Below are 12,775 nucleotides of genomic sequence, written 5' to 3'. Positions count from 1 at the left end.
GGTGGGCAATTTGATGGTGTCCCAATCAATTGGTTCCTCCTTGGGAATGATTGTTTTACCATGAATGTTCATGAAGGGGTCAGGCACAATGGGTTCAGGAATAGAGGGTAGTGGTTTGGATATTGATTGGGTTTCTTCAGTCTCATCTATCATCTTTCTCTTTACATTGACCTTCTTTCTGTTCCCTTTCTGCCATTCTTCTCTTCCCTTACTTCTTTCCTCCATCTCAGTATCAACCATGTCCCCCATAGCTTCATCTTTACTTTTATCTTCAATTTCTTTCTGTTCTTCAGCCTGACTTGACTTTAGCTATTTTTCAAGCTTTGCTTGTGCTCTTTTGTCAGCCATTAGCTGTTTGGCTTCTTCATTCAACCTTCTGGTTTCTTCCCTCTTGGCTATTGAGAATTTGGGATGTCCTTGCATCACACATATGCTCTTTCCCTCTCTGAAGATAATATCCATGTTCCTCCTTACAGCCACATCCATGGTCTCTTTGAGCTTTGAGATACTTCTACCCAAAAGCTTGTCCTCATCAGCCTTTGGAAGAGGAAAATCCACTTCTTTCAGAGGATTCTTTGTAGAGTCCTTATTGGATCTGTTGTTGGGCTTGAGAACCATAGGTTTCAGATCCTTGGAAGAAGTCTCTCCAACCTTATTCCTCCCTACTGGCTTGAGCTCCATAATAATTGATTCCACTTTTGTGCTATGCTTCACAGATTGTGATTGAGAAGTTGTAGAACCAAATATTTGTTGCATCTTTTCATCAATCTTCTTCCTTTGCTCTTTGACTTGCAATTCAGCTGCTGCTATCTGGATTAGATCAATTCCATCAAGCTTTCCTTTGATTTGAATAATTGGAGAAGTGGTGATGACAGGAACTAGCACTTGAGAAATTTGAACTGTTGTTGATGGCTCTCCTTCCCCTTCCCCTTTATTCTCCCCCTTTTTGTTATCATCAAGGGTAGGGGTCAAGCCTTGTCCATTTTCCAGCTGCATGAGTAGATTTGTTTGAGTTTGTTGATTCTGAAGAATGGTGACCATAGAGTCTTCAATGATCTGAACTCTGGTTTCCAATCTGGCCAGTCTCTTGTCAGTATCAGATTCTTTCCTCAGTCTCCCCAACAAATCTTGCATAGTACCATAAGGTATGATGAAATCCAACTTCTCAGCATTGTAGGATTTTAGATCAGGAATATCCTGCTTGAGCTCATCCACACTTAGATTCTGTTTGAAATGCTGCAACTGCAAGAGATGCAGAGATTCCAGATGAGCTTGAAGAATTGCCTTGGTACCAGTATCTCTAGTCTCCTGAAGGGCCTTCTGAATTATCATGACTTGTCTGACCAAAGTGACACCAAACTCTCATGGCGTTGATGCTTTTGCCCATGCCCATTCAGGAAGATCTGGAACAGAACTTGGGCCTGCTACTCCCCCTAAGTTCATGCTCTCATCCAAAGAATCAGAGTCATCATCATTAGAATTTACTCCAAATTCTTCAGATGGCTCACCAGCTTAAGAAGGCAGCTTGTTAACATCAGCTTTGTCTCTGAGAAGAGATTCTGAAGTGTGTACAATGTTTAATGTCTGTTCTGCCTCCACATTGCCCTGAGCAGCCAATAATTGATAGGCTGAAACAGGATGAGTAAAACTGTCAGCATCCAAGAAAATGTTATCAATTACAGCTTTGTAATGTTGCTGAAATTATCTTTCCTTTTCTGCATCATCCACTTTCATTGACTCACTAGCAATAGCTGGATCCACCCTTATAGCTTTTATACCTGCCTTTCTCTCTTTTTCTCTATTTTCTTGCATCAGGGGCTCCCTCTGGCTCACACACACCCTCATCCTCACCTTCTAAGGTGGCACTCCTCACACTCACTTTTGCCATGCTGGAAGAAATAGCATGCATATGGTGACTCTCAACCTCTCCTTTTGCCTGGGAGCAACCCAGCCTCTCACTCAAAAGATCACTCCCTTCCCTCAAACCTAAAAGTGATTGTACAGTAGCCATGTCCTCTACAGTTGGAATTGTTTCTGTTATGGGTGTAGAGACCATCAACGGATAGGGAGTATCCGTTGAAGTGGCAACTGATGGTATCAACGGATAACTGCTGTTAAGCTTATCCGTTGAAGAACAACCACTTGTCAACGGATGAGAGATATCCGTTGAAGAAGGAAAAGATGTAGATATAGAAAGTGACATAATTGTTGAGTCTGTGTGAATTGATTTTAAGTGAGGTAACACAGATTCTTCAACTACATCTGAAAGAATTGGCTGATGATCCAACAAATCATCTAAAAGATGATGATCATCAGGTTTTGAGTAGGGCTCCTCCCTGAGTTTTAATGAGGGAGAATCAGGAATTGATGTGAATATCATATCCACATCCAGAGAGGGTGATGGAGAGTTTGATGATTGATGTGTTTCTATTATGAGAGAATGGGGCTGTAACTCCACATTTGTTGGAATCACATCAAGCTGAATTTGAGAAGGCTCAGATACAGGTGGATGTATCTGTGCTGTGTGTGCCCCTTATGTGGAAACTAGGGTCTTGGCCTTCTTCTTCCTTGAAAAGGCTTTAATTGGTGAATGTGTGGCTTCAGTGTCCCTCCCTCTTTTGGTCTGTGTTTCTGGTTGGGGACTATTTTCAATAGTTGCACCCTTTTGGGAGGATGCAACTAGGGATGTGTTAGACTCCTTTTGAACCACCACAGTCTTTTGAGAGACTGTGGCTTGGCTGGCTTGGGTACCACTCACCTCTCCCACCTTATCCTGGGGGGTTTCTTGATGTTCACCCCTCCCCTCACCACTCACACCCTGTTCACTCCCTTCAGGGTTTATGGTAGTTGTTACAACTGTTATCTTTTGAGAAACAACAGAGGTGGTTTTCTTTGACTTGAGTTTTGAGACTTTAGTTTTGGTGGCTTTGGTAGGAACCTGTTTGGGCAAAGACACAGATCCCATTGCCACACTGGAAGATAAAGAAACAATGGGGTTGGAGATAGTAGGAGTTATAGAAATGTTTACCTCACTTACCTGTGGTGCATTCATGATTGGCAAATATACCAATGGCACCTGGCTGTTGAGGTTCATTCTCAAAAGGTCTGCAAGGACCCTTTTCTCTTGTGCCCAGCATTTGAGTTTATTATTCTCATTTGATATAACCAATCCTTCAGCAACATGGTTAGCCAATAACATAAAGAATCTAGCATAGTAGATGTTATGTGGTCTATTAGCTTTGTTACCTAATCTGGAACCTAATTCTAGCATGACACAGTTGCTAAATTAAAGTACCTATCCGAAACTAGCATATAAAGCATATTAACAAGAGATGAAGTTATGGCATCAAAATTGCTAATCTTCCTAGAGAAAACCTTAATAAAGGCATCTCCAAGAAAACTCCATTCTTTCCTAAGGCCTTTCCTTCTAATGCTACCTAAACTAGCAGAATCAAAAGCATAGCCTATGGAATCTAACATAGCAGATACATCTTTATCAGTGTGTGGTGTTATGGCATTATTCTCAGGCAACTTAAAGCAAGACTGTATATCATCACAGTTAATGCAATAATCCTTACCTTTGAGAGAGAAGGCAATAGTCATATCTGTGGAGTTGAACTCTGCAGTTGTCCAAATCTCCTCAATCACCTCACAGTAGATGGTTGGGGCTTCCAGCATTGCATAGTTCAGTTTGCAGTGTTTGATGAAGTCCATCATCTTGTGATAATCAGAATGGGCTTCATTCTTTTCAACCAAGGCTACGAAATTATTCTTTTCATAAACAAATCCTGTTTGAGACATAATTTTGACTACTGGTGCCATTGTTGTGAGTAGAGGTTGCGGAGAAAAAAACTTGAGAATTTTGGAAGAGAAGGAGAATGAAAATTGCAAGAAAGCGTAAAGTGAAAAATAAGAGTTCAATGGGCTTTTATACTTTCTTGAATTAAAATGTAAATAAAATGATACTTTTAAGTAAATTACAGTCGTTTAAGAATAAATAAAACTGTAGAAATTCTAAACTGCCTTTAAAACAAATACATACAACAGTGTATATCTGTATCAACGGTTAAGTAAAGAAATCAACGGCTGTGATTTACTGAAAGTAACTGATGTGACACTTCAACGGATAAGGCAAATAGTTATCCGTTGAGGGATAAAATTACCAGAAATGTATTTGTCTTTCAACGGATAATGAACATCCGTTGATAGAACAATTTTGGCTTTCAACGGATAGGGAATATCCGTTGATAGGATAGGTCTTTCTTGAAGCCAACTTTGTTCTTGCAATAAATTCATTTCAGGCTTCAATGCAGATTATGTAGAAGACATAAATTTATGAATAATTAAGCATACCTAGCTCACTTACTAATCTTGTGAATGTTGATTCATCAAGTGGCTTGGTAAATATGTCTGCAATCTGCTTTTCACTTGGAACAAAATGAAGTTCCACTGTACCTTTCATCACATGTTCCCTAATGAAATGATACTTGATATCAATGTGCTTGGTTCTTGAGTGCTGCACTGGATTTTCAGTAATGGCAATGGCACTTGTGTTGTCACTGAATATTGGAATTTTGTCAACAGTCAAACCATAGTCAAATAGTTGATTCCTCATCCATAGTATCTGTGCACAGCAACTACCAGCAGCAATGTACTCAGCTTTAGCTGTTGATGTAGAAACAGAGTTTTGCTTCTTGCTGAACCATGACACAAGCTTGTTCCCTAGAAATTGACAGGTGCCAGTTGTGCTTTTCCTGTCTATTTTACATCCTGCATAATCTGCATCTGAATAGCCAATTAGATCAAAATCAGACTCTCTAGGGTACCAAATTCCTAGATTTGGAGTCCCTTTCAGATATCTGAAGATTCTTTTAATAGCCACTAAGTGAGATTCTTTAGGGTCAGCTTGAAATCTAGCACAGAGACATGTAGAAAATATTATATCAGGTCTACTAGCAGTTAAATATAAAAGTGAGCCAACCATGCCTCTATAACTTGAAATATCCACAGACTTTTCAGCCTTGTTTAATTCAAGCTTGGTGGTAGTGGCCATGGGAGTTTTTGCAGATGAACAATCCATTAAGTCAAACTTCTTTAAAAGATCATAAATGTATTTAGTTTGACTAATGAAAATTCCATCACTAACTTGTTTAACTTGTAAACCAAGAAAATAAGTTAGCTCTCCCATCATGCTCATTTCATATTTACTTTGCATTAACTTAGCAAACTTTTTACAAAGCTTATCATCTGTAGATCCAAATATAATATCATCTACATAAATTTGAACAAGTATTTTAGAGCCATTAACATTTCTAAAGAAGAGAGTTTTGTCAACAGTACCTCTTGTGAAGTGATTATCTAGAAGGAATTTTGACAAAGTCTCATACCAGGCTCTAGGTGCTTGCTTTAGTCCATAGAGTGCTTTCAACAGATAATACACATAGTCTGGAAAGTTTGGATCTTCAAATCCTGGAGGTTGGCTTACATAAACTTCTTCCTCCAATTCCCCATTTAGAAATGCACTCTTGACATCTATTTCATAGACTTTGAAATTGGCATGGGCTGCATAGGCTAAAAAGATTCTTGTAATAACCCCAAAATTTTCAACTTTTTGTAACCCTTGTGAATAGTGTTTTAGCTGAATGAGAAAACTTTTCACGCCACACTATGTAGGGGTTCTGTTATGGATATTCTGGGATATTATTAGTACTCTATGAAGTATATAAGTGTATGTAAAGATCGTCAGAATCCAATTCCGAACACTTTGGTTTTTCCCGGAAATCCACAAGATACGGAGAGAATTGAGTATAAGGTAACAGGATAAAAAGGATTTAAATTAAAGGATTATAATAGAGGATCATAAAAAGGAATATAATGTATTGAGAAAGGTTAAAGGAACCTAAGTAATAAGATCCCGGGTATGATCCTTCAAACGATAAACGAAAACGAAAGTTAAGCGAACCGTATAACAGATCAGCGGTCATTAGGCAAACGATTAGGAAGTTAATCAAAGGGATTAGTGGGAATGATGTCATCCAACCAATAGAAAGAGGACAATGAAGGGAGGATGACATCATGAGGATGATATAAGCATGACATGGGAAGGAAGGAGGTGTGGTGGCTTTGTAACCACACAAATTCAAGGGCAAGAAGGTAATTGACTAAATCAAATACAAAACTACAACCAACCAAGCCAAATAATTCATTCTTCATCAAAAAAAAAGAAACCAAGGCATTAGTTCTTCATTGCTCTCGGCTTTTTCACTTTTTAAAGGCAAGATTTTTCAAAATCCAAGATCCAAGCTTCCTAAATTGGTGAGTAAATTCCCTAATCATCTTCATGCTTAGTTAGGGCTATATCATGAGTTTAAGCCATTAATTCCTTCTCAATCTTCTTCATTTAATCAAAGAAGAAGGCTATGAATAGTGTTTTCAAGTTTTTAACTTGAAGTTTTTCTTGTTTTCCTTGAAGATCCAAGCTTTCCTAAGACTTCTCAAAGCTTCTTAAGGCTTCCTAGCTCCTCCCACCACTTCAAGGAAGGTATACCATCTCCAAACCATAGATTCCTATGTATTATAAGATGATTTTGATTAGTAGGATGATATTGTAGCTTGTTGTTGTGATTAGAGTTTGGGATTTGTAATGGTAGTGAAACGGAATGGTAAATGTTGTGGTTTTGATTAAAAGAACTTAAGTATGATTAAAGTTAAGCTTAGGCATAAGTATGAATGATTAAATTGAATTGGTTGGGGTTGTTATGATGTGATAAGGATGGATGTTGGTTGTATGTTGGATTTGAGGTTGATTTGGAATGGTTTTGAAAGGTTTAAAATATTGGAAATCGCGTAAACATAGCCGTCGTAACGTCCGATTTTCTTTAGACTGTTTTTGTGCATAACATTAGGACCCGAGAACCCCCTGCTAGATTATGACCACTGCCATGATTAGATAGCTCATGTTACGAGCTTCGTTTTGATATGTAGTTCGTTCGATTCCGATGAACGGTTTAGGAGAAACGACCGTTTCAAGTAACGGCGTTTCGCGAACGAAACTTTTCCCCTCGCCTTACTTTGAAACATAGGTTAAAGACCAAAAAGGGTTAATTAATGTATGAAACATTTATGGTAAGTGTGTTAGGTAGTTGGTAAGACACTCGCGAAGGAATCGCTTTAAAACTCGTAAAGGTTAAATTATTAAAAATGGTGGAGCCGAGGGTACTCGAGTGACTTAAGCGAATCAGTGAGCGCAAAACAAGCGTTAGAGTCTAAGTTAGTTAAAGTATATATTTACAAGTGATTTTGGTTTAATTCCAACTTACTTGTTGTTTATAGGTTACCAGACTCGTCCCGAGCCTTTTATCACCCCGAGTCGCTCAGGCAAGTATTCTATCCGTTATACTGTTGTTGTGATGTATACATTTGTATATGCATGATCTTGCGATATATTGTAGCATGTGATATGGTATATATGCATGCCTGTTTCATATTCTTGAAATATATATCTGTTGGTTCAGTTGATAATACCTATGCTAGAGAATAGCGGTAACTTGCATATACCCTTAGTATAGGGACCCAAAGGTGAAAATATTTTCTAAAACCGGGAGTCGAGGATCCCGAGTAGATTTTGTATATATGGATATGGATATATATATATATATATATATATATATATATATATATATATATTTATATATATATATGATTATAGTTTTCCAAACTATTAATCGAATAAGGTTTATTCGATAACTTTAACTTTATTTTATTAATGAATATTATCTTGAATATTCATTCGAGGGCTTATGACTCCTTTTATTTTATTAATTGAATATTATTTGAATATTCATTTGAGGATGTATGACTCCTTTATTTTATTTAATGAATATTATTTATAATATTCATTCGAGGTATTATGACTCCGCTTATTACTGAAATATATTCTTTATTTTATTAAAGAATAAGGTGTTAATAATCAAACTTATTTTTGATTATTCAAATAAAGATAATACTTTCATATAAGTATATCTTTGGTTATTTAATACTCGTTTCAAGTATAAGTTTTAATACTTCTACTTCAATTATTTTTATAAAGATTATTCTTTATGGGAATATTATTTAAATAATAATATTCAGTCATTTTCTAAATATTCTGGGGACTGATTTACTTCATTAAATCAGCTTTACTCCAAACACTCTATAAAGTATTTTCGAGTCTTCAAAATGATTTTTAAAGTCAGAGCGGATCCCAAAACTCATTTTTATATTTAAGATCTTCCTTTTTAAGGGGATTTAAATACTCGCTCAAAACCTGGGGAATCCGGCTCTGTGGTGTATTTTATATTCGCAACGAGGTTGCAGTTTTGGTAAATGAATTGATTACTTGCCCAATGTTCGGGAAGTAAGCCCATCTAATTGAGTCGGCATAAGCGACAGGCCGGGGTACGGTCTATGAAAGTGTAAGTGGCTGGGTGGCAGTCCATCAACGCGTAAGAGGCCGGGTGGCGGTCCAGCACAAGGTCCTTATGTGGCCAGGGTGATGACCCGTGGGGGATTCATCCATCTACTAGTAGAAAAGGTTACTTATTGGTATCTTTGCCTGATCAGCAAGATATCTGGTTTATGCCAAAATTCTTTTCCTTTCCAAAATTCATTGGATGTTTCAAACTCTGTTCATACTTTACATAACAGAGGTTCCAGGAAATGTTTAAAGAGATATATATGTGGATATATATATATCGGGACTAAATAAAGTATCTCGTAACTTTTTTCATTCAATAATATTTCAAAGATTGAATCTATTCAAGTCTTAACTTGTGGTCTCATCTATGGGATGTTTTTTTTTAAAACTTATAGTACTTTGAACGGTGGTAGTTCAAGTAGCTTTATAAAGGATATAAGTGTAGTGAAGTATTGGTAACTTCATTCCTTGTTTTTACTTATATCTAGTAAGTAATTATCTTACACACGATAAAGATTCTAGTAAGTATCCATTTAGATACTTATATTATTGTTATCACTATGTATTATCTTGCGAGCTGTAAGGCTCACTCTTGCTTATTTCTTCATCACACAACAACAGTTAGGAGAGATGGCCAGACTCCAGCAGACCCAGCGCAAGCGCGTGGGAAGCGTCCCGCGTCTTCCCGATGATGTTGTAGCTGCTATAGCTGCAGAGGTAGATCCATTGTAGTTCAGACCATCTACTTTTGAGAATCAAATTATGTATAATTATAACTTGTGGCAGATAATGGCAATTAACTGTAAATTTATCAAGTAATCATTTTGGGTTGTAATAACTTTTAAATGGTGGATTCAAAGACTTGTACTTATTTCAATTTCATCTCTGAGACTATAACGGGTTGTGGTGTGTGTTAGTATGGGGTCACAGCATGAGGTTATTTATTATTAATTAAGTGAAGTGATATTGTGGAAAGAAAGACCGTGAGAACCCGGATCCCCGACCCCGGATCTGGGGGTGTTACAGAAATGGTATCAGAGCTAAGCGTTATAAATCTCAGAGATGATGCGTCGATATAATAACAAACTCACAAAGATAATAAGAACTCTTGCCAAGTTCATGGTCGGACTAATTAAAGTAGTGCTGACAGTTAAAACCCTTACGGGAACCCTTATAAGTATCATGATAGTAACTTAGCTCGTTTAATGTGTAGGCGCCTGAGATAGAGGACCCTGAGATGTTCGAGCATGAGCATGATGAGGCATTGCTAGATGTTGAGGATCAGGAGGAGCCTGAGATGGAGGAGGATGAGGAGGACCCCTCAGAGGAGCCTGAGACGGAGGTCATTGCTATTTCAGATGAGGAGGACCCCTCAGAGGAGTCAGAGACAGAGGTTATTGCTATTCCAGATGAGGAGGACCCGGATGAGGTCCCAGTAGCTGAGGAGCGTGTTGGACCTATGGTAGTGTATGCTGGTATCCCATTACCCACACTTCCGGTGGTCAGAGCCCCTACCCCTCCACCACTATCTTGGATTCCTGATGATGACAGCTCAGAGACCCATACTTCCGAGCCTAGGCAGACCGAGGAGGCACCCTCAGCGGCTCCGGATTCACCATCTCTTGACCCTGCCCACAGGCAGTCTTCGTTAGCTCATGGATATGTTCAGGATGTATTGAGGACCCGAGTGGCTATTGCCGAGGGCCGACTAGATGAGGCCATGAGGGAGTTGGATGCAGAGAGGGCGGGTAGGCGTACCCGAGCTTATGAGACTAGGGCTTCTATACCCCGATCCTTGAGAAGGGAGCTTACGGGGATAGAGCTCACATCCCGAGCGAGGCTCAGATCGCTCCAGGGGGACAGGCATGGTAGGATCTCCAGGCGGCAGGCCGACTATATCTTCCGTCGTGCGATGGAAAGGGTATGGGAGCTGACCCGCTCCGGTGTGTGATTCAGGATTGATGATGGAATAGTCTAGTTGTCTAGTTAGCCGAGGCCTTAGTAAGAGCCAATTTTCCGGGATAGTTGACTTGTATATAGCATCCCTTTTTCTGACTAGACAGATAGACTCTTGTGTATCACTTTTGGGACAGATGACTGTAGCACTGTTGTACTTTTGACCAGATCAAACTATGTATTTCTCGCATTATGTATATATTTGTTTCCTTTCGGTTCAGTTCCATAGTGACGGGATCACTGTTTTTATCATTATTATTGCTGCACTTCGTATTAGAACTTTCTTAAAATAATAGAATTGCGATATACGTTCTCCCCATTATAAGAGCTGTGCAAGGCACAATGTTGTATATGATTGTGACCTAACGTTGAATTTTCCCAATAATTGTTTTTATTATTATCAGAATCATGCCGCCAAGAAAGATTGGAACTAGGGCGAACCCTGGATCTGAGGACCAGGGAAGCCATAATCAGGACAATAGAAACCAAGAACACAGTGAAGAGGAAGATGAGGATTATGTGGAACAGGATGACTCCCTGTATGAAGAGGAAGAGGAAACATATGATGTTGAGGGATTTGAGATAGAGGCTGAAGAAGGAGAAACCGAGGTTGAGCAACCAGTACCAAACCCAGGCATGGATCCCATGAGCCAGTTCATGCAACTCCTAAGGCAGAATTTGGAACGTCAACCCAACCCACCCCCTCAAGGAAGTAACAATGCAGTGGCAAACTCTTTCAGGGCTTTTAAGTCCCTTAAGCCCCCAGAGTTCCACGGATCAGCCGACCCAGTTGAGGCAAGGGCATGGTTAAAGGAGATGGAGAAATCTTTTGAGATTTTGAGTATCGATGAGGCACAGAAAACTGTATTTGCTACCTACCTTCTGAAAGGAGAAGCTAACTACTGGTGGGAGGCCAAGAAAAATATGGAGACAGACGCTATTATAACCTGGGAGAGATTTAGTCAGTTGTTTCTGGGGAAGTATTTCCCGAGGTTTATGGAAAACCAGATGGAGCTCAAGTTCTTGGAGCTAAAGCAGAATAACTTGTCTGTAGCAGAGTACGAAGCGAAATTTACTGAGTTATCAAGGTTTGTGCCGGAGTTTGTGAGCACCGAGGAAAAGAAAGCTAGGAGGTTTCAGCAGGGACTGAAACCGTGGATTCAGAATAGGGTGGCAATCCTTGAGCTTACGGACTATGCCACTCTGGTGCAAAAGGCAACGATTGTAGAAGTCGGAAGTGAACAGATGCAGAAGAAAAGAGAGAAGAAAGGAATAAAGAGGAAAAGTATGAGCATGGGTGGAGGTTCCGCAGGAAGGAGCTTCCCAACTAGATTTAATCGAGGAGCAGTGTCCCTACCAGGAAGGAACACTGGGTTTAAGCGGCCAATGAGTGTGAGTGTGAGCCAGGGCGACCAGAAGTCAAGAATGTCCTATTCCAACCAGTCTCGACCCCCATTGCCATCCTGTAACATATGTGGAAAGAATCACACTGGGGAGTGTAAAGGAAAGCCAGTAACCTATTTTAAGTGCGGTCGGGAAGGCCACTACTCAAATAAGTGCCCATTATCAACCCCTACCGTCGTTCCAACCGCCACTTGTCATCAGTGCGGACGTCCAGGTCATTGGAAGAGGGAATGCCCAATGAACAAACCAGCAGCTTCGGGAGCAAGCAGGGCTGCTTCCAATAAGCCACCTACTGCGAGGACTTTCAACATTACAGTCCAGGATGCTATGAAAGATTCAAATGTGATAGCAGGTAACCTTTCTCTAAATTCAGTCAGTGCAAATGTTTTATTTGATTCGGGAGCAACTAAATCTTTTATATCAAAGGACCTTGCGCGTAAGTTAAGACTTAAGGCTGAACCCTTGATAGAACCCTTACAAGTAGAAATAGCCAATCATGAAATTATTCCTGTTAACCAGATTCACCCCGCCTGTGAGATAGGCATAGGGGAGCAATCTTTCAGTGTTGATCTGATTCCTTTTAAATTAGGGGAGTTTGATGTGATTTTGGGAATGGACTGGCTATCTAGCAACGATGCTCAGATAGACTGTAAAGGGAAGAAAGTTAAGTTAAATATCCCCGGGAAGAAAGAAGTTATATTTAGAGGAAAGAGGCAGACGCAGAAATTTTTGACTATGGCTCAGGCCAAAAGGATGCTACGAAAAGGAAGTGAGGCCTACCTAGCCTATGTGGTGACCACGCAGAAGGAGGTGCCCAACTTACAAGATATTCCAGTAGTCAACGAATTTAAGATGTATTCCTACAAGACCTTCCGGGATTACCACCCGATAGAGTGATTGAATTTGCTATTGAGTTGGCCCCAGGGACGGCGCCAGTTTCAAAAGCACCTTACCGGTTAG

This window comes from Apium graveolens, chromosome 8, assembly GCF_009905375.1.
Source record: "Apium graveolens cultivar Ventura chromosome 8, ASM990537v1, whole genome shotgun sequence".
Classification (NCBI taxonomy): Eukaryota; Viridiplantae; Streptophyta; class Magnoliopsida; order Apiales; family Apiaceae; genus Apium; species Apium graveolens.
This window is presented reverse-complemented; position numbering follows the sequence as displayed.